Here is an 11,915-nt window from a genome sequence, read left to right on the forward strand (position 1 = left end):
ACACCTGATGGCAGAAGGGTCCATGCCTTAATCTCATGAGTTGAATACCAGCCCTACATAATCAGAGATAAGCGATCTCTGAACAATCATCTCCTACCCATAAAAATATCACAATTGTGGATGTTGTTTCTGCAAATAGGTAGTAGGAAAAGCTTTGGGTATGTATGACGGTGACTGACAGTAACCTCCACCTTACCAAATATATATCTTAAATGCTTGTTCCCCTTTTTCTGGAGAGATTTTCACAGCAAATTTTACAATATTTGGTTCCTTAAGCTATGAACCACAAATCAGCATCATGTAACGGTGAACGGTACTACACCCAGCTTGTGGCCAGTCACTTTTGGGGTTTCCCAAGGCTCAGTATTGGGACCAGTCCTGTTTAATATTTTTATCAATGATCTGAATGAGGGGATTGAGTGTATCCTTAGTAATTTCATGGATGACACCCCACTGGATGGGAGTGTTGATCTACGGGAGGATAGGAAGGTTCTGCAGAGGGATTTGGACAGGCTGGATTGATGAGCCTAGGCCAGTTGTATGAGGTTCAATAAGATGAAATGCCGGGTCCTGCACTTAAACCACAACAACCACATGCAGCACTGTAGGCTTGGGGAAGGGTATCAGGAAAACTGTTGAGTGGAAAAGGACCTGGTGGTGCTGGTCAACAGCCAGCTGAACATGAACCAGCAGTGTGCCCAGGTGGCCAAGAAGGCCAATGGCATCCTGTCTTGTATCAGAAACAGTGCAGCCAGCAGGACCAGGAGAGTGGAGTTCTTTTCCAAGCTTAATAATTCCATGATTCTATGACTTCATATCGAGTTTCTGGAAATTATCACTCCACATCTACCCCTCTGGCTGTGAAACAGCTCCCCAGACAGAGTCACAGAAAACTGGGAGGTAAAGGTGTTAATAAATACATAACAGCAGTAATCAATATGAATACAAAACAAGGTAGCAGGAGAAGCAGCTACCATGTTTAATCCCTCTTAGGACCCTTCCTCTTGTAGACATTGTAGGAGAAACTGTGTAAAAATAATGGTTGGCTTAAAGTTTTGTTGAAAATATTATCTAAAACCTCACTGAGTAGGTCTACTGTGGGCACATTTTGCTTTTTCAACTTTGCCTCAATTCATTGGACTCTTGGATGGACAGATAGTGGAAAAAATTTCAAATAAAACCCAGTGTTGATTTAATATGAGAAACTACTATTAACTCTTATGAACAGGACACTAACATAAATTCTTCATGGTAATGTAATTTAAAACAATTTTCTTTCCTATTTTAAAGCTGAATTTCTGGAAAACAATATTGAGGTATGAAATGTTCCCATTTTATGATTATTCTGAAAGTATCCAATTAGATTTTTCTGGCAGATTTACTGTTTTTAATTAGAATCAAAAGTGCAGACTAAAGTCATAGTTATTAAAAAATGTAATATTTTCATTAATATTTTAATAGAGGCATCTGAAGCAGTAATTTTGCCCAGAAGAATAGGTCAGGTCTCTGAATATTTGATTTCAAATACTAAATAGAACCAAAAATATTGACTTAAATATAAACCACCAAGTATATCAACTAGGTAATGCCTTGAAGAAATATACTGGTGTGGGAGAACAGCAAAACAAAAGAACCAGTTTTTATACTTTTATTAGACTGTTAGCAACAAATATATGGAATTCCAACTAAATGCCTGAAGTCAGGCCTCTCTGACAATTTCTTTTTGTAATTTAAATAACAATATGTGATTAATGTAGCATTTCCTAAATGGATACTAAAACTACTTCATCTTTTTGACTAATCTCTTAGGCATACACTGCAGTTTGCACTGAAAAAAAAATCAGGTATTAATTTACTGGGCCAAGAGTACATCCCACTCCTAGTTAAAATGCATACTCTGTGCACATCCATTGGTTGTAACACATTGTGAAGAGAGGAAATGGTTCTGAGTTGCACTAGTAGCAAAAATATCCAGTCTCTTTCTCCCCTTACCCATCATTACTTGTCACACCTCTAAAAAAGCATATGGAGTTGTGGGTAAAATTTAGTCTGCCAACTCAATATGAAAAAAATCAGAGGACTTTCACTTATTGCTGCATGAACTGGTTTTCCAGTCTCTATTTACATCATAAACAATATAAATTCAAGCTGAGTTTTCCTCATTTTTTTTTCAAGTATATTGAGCATTTGAAGACCTTTATAAAGAAGCCAGTCACCAAGTACATGAGTGAGTGCAGCACAGCCCAAAAGTACTACCTTGTCCCCTGAAACAGTGTGACTGTGACACTCTGACCCAGGCAGTCAGAGGTAGCTGCCAGCTTTCTCTTGGCAAGGCTGACAGTTGGCTTAAGTATCTATCTCTGTGTTGTGCACCATGACGTAAACATGCCCATCATCACACCTGGCTGGAGTTGCATTCTCACAGTTTTCTCACAAGGTTGCACCTCACTCCAGCCACTCTCAGCCACTGAGTCTGCAGCTGTGTGGCTCAGGACTGCTGGTGTTTTTCCTGTCACCCCATGACATATCCCATATACAAGAAACTTGATTTATATTTCCAGTCCCTGTATCAAGACTGATAATTGTATTCAGACAGAGCAGATCACAGTAAGGCATCCGTATGTGATTCGGAGATGACAGGAGAGGGAGAACTGCCTGCTCTAAATGTGGTTTCTAAATTCCAGTTCATCACTTAAAGGGGCAGTACCCAAGTTTTAGCTGGGTTACGGTTTAACTTACAGACATTATTAGTTTTTTTTCTGGTAGGTTAGTGAGCTCTTCAGGACCTCTGATTTTCTTCTCCCCAAAGTACTCTTTGCTGGTGTTTAAACCACCTTGGCAAGCTGGGTGAGCTTGACAGACTTCTATAGTGTCTTTCAGTACAACGTCTTTTCCACAGCATTTTGATATTTAACATATAGATTTAATTACCAGGGAACATAGAATCATAGAATCATTTAGGTTGGAAAATACCATTGACATAATTGAGTCTACTGTGTGAGAACATAAGATGAGAAATAAAGTAAGATGTAAAGTTTAAAGCATATTTGATTTCATACAGTCTTAAAAGCCTCAGGATTAGTGTGAAACCTATCTTTTAAATACTTCTCTCTGTCCACTCAGTGCACATCAGTGTAATGCTTGGGCTAACATATATCGTTGGACATTGTGCCTTTAATCTATGCTGTATGTTGAGCTTATCTACCACACCATGAACCAACACTGTGTTTCTTCAGGTGGGGTTAGCTCCCAGCACCCCTCTCTGGCAGGTGCCCACACCAAACTGCAGGGCAGGACAACAAGTCCTGTGTTAGGAGAGACCAGGCAAATACCACAAAGTTGTAGCATTGACTCTGCATCTCAGACCATCATCTTCACTGGCAAGAACAGCCAGCTGGCATGGACACAGTTTTCTGATTAAAATCTTTCTGGCTGCACAGTGCCATATGGATGTGTATGTGTTGATCTGCCCTAGGAATTGCTGGGGTGTTCCTGAATACGTGTTTCTGGGTTCAGGAGGTGGTCCAAAAAGGAGCAGCTGTGCTCAGTCAAGAGCTCGATTTGGAGTGCTCTTGACAAGTGGAAGTTGCTACAAGAAATCCACTATCATCCATGATTTGTTTGTCTTCTTTCTGTGTCTTCCTTGGGAGCACCTCAAAAGCTAAAATTGTGTTTACATATCTCTGTTCCTCCTTGACAGTCTCCTTATTCTTTTGTAAACTAGCTCAGTGTGGCACAAAAATGGCACGATGCAGGAGCATGTCTAATAACCCTAACTTTGCCTATCCATAAAACAAGTAATATAACAAATGGCAATTTTTTCTTCTGTCTCTCTTTTTGAAAATAGTACTGGAAAATCACATACATTCTCTGTTTCAATTAAACAACATACAGATGCCATCAAACGACCCAGAAAAAGACAGCAGTTTACTGGTATCTCTGCTAGCATCAGAAAAACCTAGTCTTTTTCTAGTCACGGCTTAACATGTAGTGCCTGGAAAAGGACAGATGGGATAGACAGGGTTGATAGGGAACCTCAAGAACCACAGAAAAGATTAAGAAGAGTTTTCCCTTCTGACCTCTTCTCCTCCATTTGAAGGTTTGGGTTCATCACCCTGAGCTTCTCTCAGACCCAGATACCTATAGCAGTTTTCCCACAATACCTGCCAAAGACAAACACATAGTCTTTTAATGGCTGGAGCAGGTTAAAAGGGAGAGGAAGGTAAAATCTTTCCTTTGGCCTGTGAGGCAGGGATTGAAAATAATCTCTCTCATACTTTCCAGGTCAATGTCTTAGTTGTTGTCTGTTTTCTCTCCTTTCATTTTATAAGGTTAAGTTAGTCTGTTCAAAATGAGATCTAGTTAAAAAAAAGAGACTAGGAACCTCTTTCTCTACCCTGATTATCAGGGTAGCTAATAGTTCAGTGACCAGATGAGATATGAAAACTGAATTTCCACAGAGAAAACAGGGAGTAGTCTAGAGATTTCATGTGTTGTGTGACTGCTTTCACTAGAGCGCAATTGGACTCAAAAAAAAAAAAAAAAAAAAAGATGCATCTTTGCATAATTCCCATCCTGGTTGGACCTTTTCTCCAGTCAGATGATTCACTACACCCTGACCAGCCTTGAACACTGAATATATTTGTTCAAGTCTTCTTCACAAGAGCAAATTTCTCCATATGCTTAGTGCTATAATACAGTAATGATCAAAAAAATCTCATGAAGGAAAACCATTCATGAGAGTATTTTCAAAAAACATTCTGCTGTCATCATGCTAATCCTCATTTTTAGGTCTGAAGTGTGTGAGAAAGGCTGAGCAGTTCTGTTTAATTAAAATAACATAATTTTGGAACAGCAGGCAAGCAATAAATAGTATAAAAATAAACCAGATGACAAAACAAAAGAACAGGCTCATATTTGTCACCAAATCTGATTTGTACCTTTACTTGTAGTTTACCCTTTTTAAGTGTTTTTGCACTGCTGTTATATGGGATGGATGATATCAGATCACTTCATGAGCAATTTTTGCACTACACAGCATAATAAACAGCTCCCAGAACATACCAGAGAGACGCATCTTCTTTATATTATTTTCATGTCAAAATTAATTCTTGCAAAAATAAACTGTTAAGAGAGCCTTACAGAAACAATTCTGAAATAGTGTGCTGTGAAAACTGTAATCTTATTTCCTTAAATTAACTGTTATCTTTTTAAAAAATCAGCATTTTCTTCTAGATGGGGAATCTGCAACATTGGCCAAAAACACCTAAGCAATTCCACAGTCATTTCTTTGACTTCTTGAAAGTTGTTTTTATCCCTCATATTGCGATTTCTTTAGCATACAATGGAAGGAGTAAATGTCATTCCTGAGTTATTCCCCACACCGTAGAATTTTTGATAGTCTCAGTGGGAGCAGGTTTGCTTTCAAGTAATGTATTTCTGTACCAACACAAACTATATTTGGATATTGCTCTTGTAAATTGCGAGAGACGAAACCAGAAAACTTTACATGTGATACCCATTTTCTTCCAGTCAGATCACTGGATCTACCAAACTGCTAAAAAAATACAGCCAAAATTCGTGTTACCCTTGTGAGTATCAATATTGATAGGATGGAGAACTTATTTCCAAAGGACTTCAGATAATGATGGGAGGTTTCAATCAGTCCACAAACTATTAGACTAAGTCGTCTTTCAGCAGAAACATTTCATCGCACACAAAGCAGCCTCTGAAACTCTTCAACCTACAGAATGGCATGTTCATGCAGCCCATAAGAAGCTTTGATTTAATTGTGTGGGCTGACAGTCAGGAGCTACATACACGGTTCACTTGTTGCCATAGAGGTGGCACGACTGCAAGAGGAGCTGGTGAGTAAACAAGCACAGTATGCAGCCATCTCGCTTTAACCTGCCTGTGTGTGTCCAAATCAACACCCACACTCACAGAAAGAAGGCGAAAAGAAGAAGAAAAATAGCTTTTTTAGAATGAGATCCTTAGTTATTTCCCATCTGGTAGGAAATGCCTAGGACCATGCAAGACCTGATGGCACTTCTGTGCAACTTTCTCGTTGCTTTCACAGTGAGTTAAGTCAGCATGCGGGCTGGATTGCATCTATTCTGATATGTTATGACATAAACTCACTGAAAAAAGAAATAGAGAGCCACTATTTAATAGGGAGATTGATCTAATGGAAGACTTTTTGCCTAAAATTTTGGTTTTAACTCTTGTACTCCCACTATGTGTATCAGCTGGGCAAGATATGTCTTCATGCAAAATTCGAGCCCTGTCCAGCCAAGCATATGGTCATCTCTTCTGCTGTGATTTATTTTAACTGCTTTGTATCAATATTAAACAAGCTCCTTAACACTGTTGCAACAAGTGAAGATGTGATTAAGAAAATGGCAGTTTTTCCCTAATACGCTGTCATTACCTAAAAAACTGTAAAGGTTGTGTTATTGCTTTCATGCAATTTAAGATACCATAATATACACATTATTTGATATTTAAATCTTCCTCTAGCTTTTATAAGTGCATTTGTCAGGTTACAACTTAAAAATTCTCTTTACTGTGAAGAAAGTTAATTCATTGCACTTCACTGAAATCTTGAAATTAGTGGAGTCACTTTTCTGAAAAGTTGCTACTTTATCAGTTATTTGTCTTTATTCATGAAGACTGAGTATAGTCAGGTAATTTTATTTTTAAACCTTCAACCTCTGAAAATTAGTCATTTCATACACCCTCTTCTGTCTCACGTAACATATATTAGCTTCTTAAGAGAATAGTTCTGTTAAGAATACCTCCTAATATCACCTAGATACATTTCCTACATTTGTTTATGCCAGTGTTGGGAGAATTAAGTTTTAAATGTATGACTATGTGTCTAGTCTAAATATGACTAAGAAATGGCATGCATTTACATAGCCACAAGATACATGATACATTTCTTCTTTGATGTAAGAAGAGAAAGCCATGAAATACTAAATGCGAACTTTACAGACCCAAAAATTAGATGGCTACATTACTGTTTTGATTTTGAAAGAGTAAGTTAAATTAGCTAACAAGGAAAAATTACCCTTTACTGACACATGCAAGTCAGTACAAAACTAACATTATTTTCCTTTCTTTTCTTTCTAAGAAGAGAGACAAGGCTAAGCCCTCTCTTTAACCTTCTGGACCCTCAGAAATATCAGCTGTTATATGAGCTGGTTTCATAATGATACTTCTGTTGGTAGAGCTTCCAGTAGGAACTTCTCAAGGGAAAGCAACACAACACACCTTGCATCTATGCTCCTGCTTGTCCAGGAAGGGTAATCAAGTACAGCATTTCCAAAGTGGATTGCTTTTTTGTTTTTCCTTTGTGGGTTTTGTTTTGTCCTTTGAGAACTGTATACCACTTCAGGTGAAAATAAAACAAAATTCACTTTGCTGTGTCTGAGGGATGGTGAAGTGTAAGAAAAGTTTGTCTATTTTGAGTAAGATTCAGAAACCTGAATGGGAACTGGGCAGAGCCTATCAGTTTAAAACTCCAGACTCATTTTAGGGGTGAAAGTTATGGTTATGTTGCCAAATAGCATAGACTGGAGACTGTTGTTTACTGTGCAGCCAGATGATACTGGAATGTGACAGCTAAATTCCCTTCCTCCACAGGAGCCCAGCTACAGAAAGGTTGCCATTGCCAGCTCCATTTGATGCTGCCTTGGGACAAGGTAAGTCACCATGTCTGCAGCAAAACCACACCAGCAGCACTGTCTAACAACACCTCCTCCTTGCTGCTATTTTACTAAAACAGATTTATAGATGTAGTCCTACAGATCCAAGCTACAGGACTGACCCTAAGCTCTTCTCATGCTAATATATAAATCCTACTTCCAGAAACCAACATAGCATCTTACTGGGAATTTTACTAGGTGATAGGATGGAAAAATGTCAAGTAACCGGGGTGGTTGTCAGACCTGTTTTCTATTCTTTTAATTTCTATTTCAAATGAAAGTCTTATCTCTTAATAAAACATCACTTATCCTGCCTATATGCATAAGAATCACTCAGCAAAAGAAGGGTAGAGTGTGCCTGGAAAAGTTATTTCTGCCTTTGAAACATTAGGATTTGGAGATGGATGACTTATCAAGAAACTGTTTTTTCAACTTCTTTTATTTCTCATCTAAGTCCACAATTCCAGCTGCTAGCAAAAGATGCATTAATGATATTGCACCAAAAAAAAGAAGACTGACTTTCAAATTTTCTTTTGTGGCCTGAAAACAATGTATTTCTTTTAAAAGAAGTTCATTTTCACTTCAGTTTCTTAAATTGCATAAATTGCTTTATTATAAAGGAAACAACAACACTCTTGATCATGAAAGGTGATTATCTGTGAGAAACTCTATATAAACTCAAAGGTTACATTTTGAGATGTCCAGGTTACAACCACTGTTGTATGCCAGCTGTAAGCAGGCATGTAAGTACAGAAGGTGTTTCTACACCCTTACTGATGAGGTGATGCATTCTGAAGGAGGGCTGCTAGAAGAATGACAGACGTGACAATTATCTATTCTAAAAAGTGCTGCAAATTATGAACTGTCAATACACACTGGACAAAGTTTGCTTGGTACAATACAGTCAACATAAAAAATTCGGTTCTATTAATCCACAGGAAAAATTTGATTTTTTTACAGTCAAAATATTTTATTTAATATTTTTGATGCTGAATTTAAAAAAACATGTTTAATTAAATTTAATTGGATACAATGATGAAAAATTCAAACGGCATTTCAATTATTCCAGAATAGAAAACTAATTTTTAACCTGAACATTATTTTTTGGGGAACAGGGAGAAAAGAGAAGATAATTTATAAGCAAAAGATAAGAAATCTCTTCATGTTAAAGGATTGCTCCTCTGTTTCACCACTGATTAAATAATAAAATAAAATTTTACGTTACTGGGTCTGGTAATGAGCCTAAGTCATGCTATTTCCAAGAATAATGAAGGAGAGCAACTCCTGGTCCTTAATCAAGACAAACCTTGCTTTGTTCATGTAAATCTGCATTGATTTTTACTCTAATCTGTGGCAAAAATAGTTAAAGATCAATCACATCCTCAGATATATTCCTGTTATCACTTACTTTAAAATGAGTGTAAGCTAATGTTTAATTTTTATTTCCATATGTATTTAGTATATTTATGTACTTATTTAAGCCATACAGTCATTATTATAGTGTTTTAAAAATGAAAGAATTAAGATCTTGTGGTCATGAACGTAAGTTGCAAAATAAACCAAGAGGGTAAATAAATTTATATGTTGATAGACTTTTGAATTAAATGACTCTTGCTAAAAGCACTAGATGCAAAAAAGACAAAAAACTAACTGCCAGCATCAGTGGTGCTAGTGATTCAAAGAAACCCGTAATATGTAAAGCATATATGTAAAGCAGACTTTTATTATGGTCAGGGGATGCAGAGGGGTTTCATCCCCCCCTATGCATTCCGCTGAGAAAAGAAACACAACAGCTTTTTATACATTTGGAAGGGGTGAGTTTCAAAAATTATCTATCATATGCACTCTTTGAGAATTGGTACAAAGTCTGCCTTATCTAAATAGACATTGGGTTACCTATCCTCTATTTTTATTTTTATAGAGTAGTTACATAAAGTTTTATTATTTCAAGCAGTTGTTTTCCCCACCCCTCTCCTATCTCCCTTGCAATGCTATGTGCTAAAAGCCTTTCTTTTCCCTCTTTCCCTGTCAGTCCCCTATCTTATTTGTTTATGTAAGTTAGTTCCCCTTTATCTTAACTGCCCAAAACTGTGCACTCTTCTATTTGCAAGTGGTTACAATTTGCAAAGTCATATTTCATGCTAATTTTCAACTTATGTGGCTAAATTTTTATTTTATTTTGTCTTGTCTTTATTTCACTAGGTGAATGCTTGACTTCCTGATTACAATGAATCACTGGTGATAGTGGGTTTTTTGAAAATTTTTTGTTCCTGAATTATTCTTCCATGTTGAAAATGCTGTTTGGTTGACATATTTCATATGCAATTATTTTGTCTACTGGTATAGAGATCATTTGCCCCAGGAAAACATCTCTAATTGTAAGTTGGGCTTTTTCTAGTATGTAAGTAATTTTTCTATAAATCATATTGACTAGACTAATATTGGTGCGTTTTATTTTTAAAGCTTTACACAATGTCTAATTTCTCTCCATTATTCATAACTTTTGATCCACAAACCTTCTTCTAGTTGCCAGTGAATGTCATTTGCAATCTCATAGGGCTTTCTAAATAATAAGTCTGGAAAATTAGCAGCTCTTTAGCTAGTGGAAGTCATTAAATGTTCAAGACATAGCAGAGATTCACAAAATGACACATTAATAAACACTCATAACATAAAAAACCTTTAATAAGACCTAGCTGAGCTGCATGAATATAATCAACAACCTCCCACTGCTAACAATACTTAGTTTGAAAGACCTTCCAAGTATATGACTTTGTCATATCATACGTTCAATTCATGTAATTGGAAAAGAAACAAAAATATGAATAATTATCAAGAGACTTACTGGATGTGGCTGTTATGTTCTTAATAGTACTTTAAAAAAAAAAAGAAATTAAAAGCTATTAGTATTTTCAATATTTGGAAAACAGCATGTCTTTGGTCGCAGATTTTGCCTTCTCTTCTATGCCAGCTAGGTCTTATTACTGTTGTGCAAATACCCAGGAATAGTCTGGAAAAGAAAGAGTGGAGAAGATTGATGTTTCACTGGCTCTGTGTTTCTGAAAGCCATTTTTTCAAATCTTAGAATAGAAGGACTGTTGTGCTCCATAAAGCACATATTGCTTTATCTTACTGTCTCCCATGTAAGAACTGGCTGCATGATCAGGGAAGACTGAGATATCTAAGACCCAGTCAAAATGGTAGCAGACTCAGACCTGACATTTTATCCTGGAGTATTTTTGTATCTGAACCACATTCACAAGAGTTTCTAGTTTCCAGCCTAAATTATTCCATTACTAACTCTCATAGCTTAACTTCTCCTTAACACCTCTGGGGTGAGAAAAAGGTTTGAACCAAATGTTTTTGAGGAGCGGTCAATCATTATAAAGAAGAGGCAAGGAGTAATGGCAGAAACCTGAAGAAATCTATTATTCCAAAAATGTTTGTCTCCTCTTCCCATGCATCCTTGCTAGTGATGAGCTAGTTTTGATGGACTTAGTCCCAGGTTTCACTTCGCACTTCTGCAACCCTCTCTTGTGTCACTTTGCTCAGTCTCAAAGGACCCTGAGGGAGCCTGCTAAAGAGCTGTGTGCTAAGACACTCTGAAAGCGAGATATGCACAAATTCATAGAGTAAAGCAACTGTTGGTTATCATTCCCAAAGGCTACAACTCTAAGCTTTAGCATGCTAACCACCCTGAAGAGACACCTGAAGAGGATTTGTCATTCAGAAGGTGCCAGTCAGGAAGGAAAGAGGCCAGCCAGGGTCAGGGCCTCTGCTGCTGGATTTGATCTTGCATACTCATAAGCTGCCATCTGCTGCTGAGTCCACCTTTCTCCCTTTAGGGTTTTAGAATCATAGAATATTAGATTTTTTTCTATCTTAGCATTTTTTTCTATTGAATCTGTCAGCTGCCCACAAACATCCTACTCCCCCACCTCCCCATCTATCTGTAATTTTGCCCTTCTTATTTTGTACAGTTCTCTATACAGGCTTTTATTATGGCCTTTTCCAGAACTTAGCTACTTGCTTAGAAGTCTGGGGCAAATTTTTACAATGTGGACATGTCGGAAATAGTTCTGAACCACAGGAAGACAGGTAGTGGAACCCATGGTGGGGGTGGCCACAGAACAAGGGGGTTGTGTTTCTCTTCCAGTGTGTCAAGCTAATTGAGGATTCGGAAGTTCTTCCTCTGCTGAACAAGAT

The 11,915-nt window shown here is 37.3% G+C and overlaps 1 long non-coding RNA gene across 1 annotated transcript; it reads left to right on the forward strand.

The window, feature by feature from the left end:
- Positions 1-846: 846 nt before the first annotated feature.
- Positions 847-9,941, forward strand: LOC113953552. The gene is made up of 3 exons (XR_003529913.1): positions 847-900; positions 7,648-7,706; positions 9,912-9,941. It is a non-coding gene; the product is annotated as an uncharacterized LOC113953552 (long non-coding RNA).
- Positions 9,942-11,915: the final 1,974 nt, after the last annotated feature.

This window comes from Corapipo altera, unplaced genomic scaffold (genome assembly GCF_003945725.1).
Source record: "Corapipo altera isolate COAL_440 unplaced genomic scaffold, ASM394572v1 1, whole genome shotgun sequence".
NCBI lineage: Eukaryota > Metazoa > Chordata > Aves > Passeriformes > Pipridae > Corapipo > Corapipo altera.